This window comes from Phalaenopsis equestris, unplaced genomic scaffold, assembly GCF_001263595.1.
Source record: "Phalaenopsis equestris unplaced genomic scaffold, ASM126359v1 Scaffold000857, whole genome shotgun sequence".
In the NCBI taxonomy this organism is placed as follows: Eukaryota; Viridiplantae; Streptophyta; class Magnoliopsida; order Asparagales; family Orchidaceae; genus Phalaenopsis; species Phalaenopsis equestris.
The window spans coordinates 27,224-31,683 of record NW_018165297.1 but is presented as its reverse complement, the minus strand read 5'-3'; positions in this window follow the sequence as shown (position 1 = coordinate 31,683).

The following is a 4,460-nucleotide window of genomic DNA, read 5'->3' as shown; positions in this document are numbered from 1 at the left end:
AAATCATAATAAAAGGAACAATTTCTTGAGATTTACTTACTAATATATTAAATGGTTTTCAGGATTTAACAACCTCTGGATTTGATAAATCTAGTTTTACATGATTTACTGAATCTCATCTAAATTAAATTCTACTTGTAACAAAATAACCTCTTGTCATTCATAACACATAAAAAATACAACTTTTCATTCATAGATAATGTGGGGTATATGTAAAAATTGAAGTTTAGATATTAGACATGTAAATAGATAGAAATTGAGTGGTATGTTTGTACATCTTCCAATAATAAATTTAGAACTATCTTTCTTTCATAATTGCACGTGCCAAATCTGTCAGCACTAATCTCAAAGTGATCAAATGAACAAGGATGATTGTCGGGCAATCAAAGCGTCGGGCTAAAGAAACGTAATTTGAACTAGTCATCCGACAACTGATCGTTAGATCAAGTCGTCTGGCATGCAATGTCAGGGGATCCAATTGGCGAACCACGCTTATGGTCTCAACTACCTAAACTCCTTGCAAGGAGGTCCGACCGCAACTAGTCGACGAATCAGCATTACCTTGGTAGGAGTGACCATCACGTGATCTGTCGCCTCAGTCAATCGAACTCAAACACGTCGACCAATTGATAAGTGTTGTATTATACTTAAATTGCAACGCAATTATGATATTAAATTAATCCATTAATTATATTAACAACAGTTTCCATAATTGTTCCCTCCTTTCTATAAATGTACAAATAGGTCAATATTTGTAGAGGGAGGAGGAACGTCGGCGAGGGTAGGATCTGGGAAGAGAAGACGGTTTGGGCTTTTTAAAGTAATCATGGGTGCATATATGTGGGCTTCTTAAAACATATTGTTGTTGTTTATTCTTAGTGGGTTTATATTTGGAATCAGTTTTTTAATTAGTGAAATACCGGCTGCTAATTTATAACCATATAATCAAAAGATGTTAAGTTCTAGGTGAGATTTAAATTTTACTATTTATATTGAAACACAATTTAAATATAATTTAATATATTTTTATTCTATATTTTTTATTACTATTTTTTATTATAAAGAGTCAATTATTTTTTTTAAATACTACACATCAATATATATATATATATATATATATATATATATATATATTAAAAGATGGTTCATGGGTGTAACCGTCAACCACTCCTGTTTCGGAACCTGTTAGGTCTGGGTTAGACCCATGCACCTAACCACTTGAGTACCACCCCCATATAGTATCAGTTGTTTGGTAGATTCAAACCCTATATCAAATGGGACTTACAACTGACGAAGCAGATGACTACCAAATGATTAGGGAATATGACGTGTATATATATCAAGCACTAAAAATTGTTCGTATTTTAATTAATTTTGACTAAACATAATAATTATATCATTAATATGCAATATTAAGTTTTTAACTCTTGAAGACATTTGGAATTCATATGATTGGTTTTGAATGTATGATTCTAATGTGTGCGATTTATGTCTTTGGCAGAAGCATTCTTTCAATACTTTTAACCACATAAATCATAATAAAAGGAACAATTTCTTGAGATTTACTTACTAATATATTAAATGGTTTTCAGGATTTAACAACCTCTGGATTTGATAAATCTAGTTTTACATGATTTACTGAATCTCATCTAAACTAAATTCTACTTGTAACAAAATAGTCCCTTGTCATTCATAACACATAAAAAATACAACTATTTTTTACTTTTAAAAGTGAAATATAACTTTTCAGTCATAGATAATGTGGGGTATATGTAAAAATTGAAGTTTAGATATTAGACATGTAAATAGATAGAAATTGAGTGGTATGTTTGTACATCTTCCAATAATAAATTTAGAACTATCTTTCTTTCATAATTGCACGTGCCAAATCTGTCAGCACTAATCTCAAAGTGATCAAATGAACAAGGATGATTGTCGGGCAATCAAAGCGTCGGGCTAAGGAAACGTGATTTGAACTAGCCACTGACAACCGGTCGTTAGATCAAGTCGTCCGACATGCAATGTCAGGAGATCCATTTGGCGAACCACGCTTATTGTCTCAACTACCTAAACTCCTTGCAAGGAGGTCCGGCCGCAGCCAGTTGACCAATCGGTATTACCTTGGTAGGAGTGATCGTCACGTGTCCGGTCGCCTCAGTCAATCGAACTCAACAATCGAACTCAAACACGACTCAAACACGTCGACCAATTGATAAGTGTTGTATTATACTTAAATTGTAACGCAAATATGATATTAAATTAATGCATTAATTACATTAACAATAGTTTCCATAATTGTTTCCTCCTTTCTATAAATGTACAAATAGGTCAATATAAATAGAGGGTCAGAAGATGAATAAAGGGAGATGGGGCGGCCACTTCTTCCACTCGAAATCCCTCCAACTCTTTTTCAGCGTAGGGGGAGGAGGGGAGGCCATCTCTTTCACTAGCTCCTTTCCTTACCTACAACCAACGTCCCCTTGTAACCGGGGGATGGGGCCGCCTCTTTTAACAACGACGTAAACAAATACGGGGAAATTATAATCGATGGCACGTTGATCGACATGTCAGATTTTGAAAAGAGTTTGCTGCAATTGTGGTTTCACTCGGAGTTCCTTCAGAAACAGGTCTCCTCCCATCACCTTCCCTTGCATCAAAAAAAAGGAGAAATAGATTTTTAAGCGATAATAGGACATTGTTCGATCATTGTACCTTGAATAACAATAGTTCCAGACACAGAGGTTATGAACCTGACACCACTAGTGTTGACCATCACAGAGGCCATAATACCAGAGAGCGGAACTTCAAGTATCTTCGGTATTGTACCTGCTAACAAGGGATGCTTCAGCTGCCATCACTTATCCTCCAACTTCTTCTTAGCCATCTTTGTCTGCTCAGTCTCATCAGCATCCAAGGCAAACCATCAGCTCTGAGTCATTTCACCTTCACCTTACAAGTAACAGTTGCCTCATCAGTATATTGCAGGACCGAGAGAAGGTACTCATTCAACACTGCCTCGGTAATGTGCATCTCCTGCGGAAGGGACTTTGGCCTATGCACCACCTGCTTCAACAGCTTAGTCTGAATCCCCCAGTTGCTAGAGCAGGAACCAATCACAAATTGATTTTTCTAATCCTTTATTTTATTTTCAACTCCAAGAAGTTGGAGTTTCTTGCCAGCCAAGAATATGGCTTAACCTCCTTGTTAACCTTAAATGAATAAAAATGACTAAATAGGTCGATTGACCAGGTGATACCCTTCAACAATAAAAAATAGCAAAGTTCACTATCGCAACAATGAAATTCAGTAGCACATGGGTTGGAATGACCTCGTCCTTATTCAAAATGCTCCAATGCTCGGTGCACATGGTTGGCAGGAGGTCGTATTTGTACTGGTTTCAATAGAAGATCAAATCTGAACCCACAACGTTGGTCGCACGCACTGACCATGAACCTCTTCAAACAATAATGCTGTCATCAAAGACATGCCTCTTTGCAACTCCCCCACAACGCTCTCTGTCAAAATGAATGATCGTCAATTGCGATGGAGCCAAATAGAATTAGAGAGTACTTGGGAGAGTACTTGGGAGCCATTGCAAGAGCCATTGCAAGGAGCAAAAGATGATTGGAGGACGAAAGAAGAAGAAGGACCGAAGGCACAGAGAAAGAAATTAGAACGATCAAAGGGTTAAAAGCAACCCCCTCACAATATTTATAGGGCAGACATGTGAAACGAGACATCGCAAAATGATAAGTATCACACCAAACATGCTTTCATATTAATTTAAATGTTGTTTTATTATAAGTAACATCATTACATATCATAAACAATATGTTTTATAAAAAGGGACTTCCAAGGCTTTTGTTGGAATATACCCTTATCGAATTAACCTTCAGAGGACCAACTCTCCACCTAATCTAATTTGCTTCACCTAATCAGCATAGTGACCAAAGGAAAATATGTTGAGATTTTCATACCTATTTTATACTATTTTTAATGATATTGTACTTTAAAGAAAAGTATTTTTGATGTTTTGTTGCAGGAATGATAAATTAAGGTCATTGGAGCAAAAAGACGCAAAAAGGAGGGAATTTGGAGCTAAAATGACAAAAATATGAAGATTTGAACTAGGGGGCTGACGACGCCATCGACCTCGCCGACGGTAAGTTTTTCCCAAGACTCCAGAATTAATTCATTAAGAAGGTCCGCCGACGGCGCCCTCGAGGCCGCCGACGGCAAGCTCGGCGGTTATGTCCAACTAGGCTTTGGATGAGGACTAATTTTGAAGGGATGCTTAGGCAACTCTTGGGAAGGCTCATCCACAACTTTAAAAGAAGATTTTCGCCAAAAATTAGAGAGGTCCTGGAGGTTAGAGAGGTCTCATTAGTGTATAGAGAATTTACTAGAGTGTCAAAATTGTGAGAAATTCTTCGAGAGATTGTAAGAGTGGAGGGAAAGTG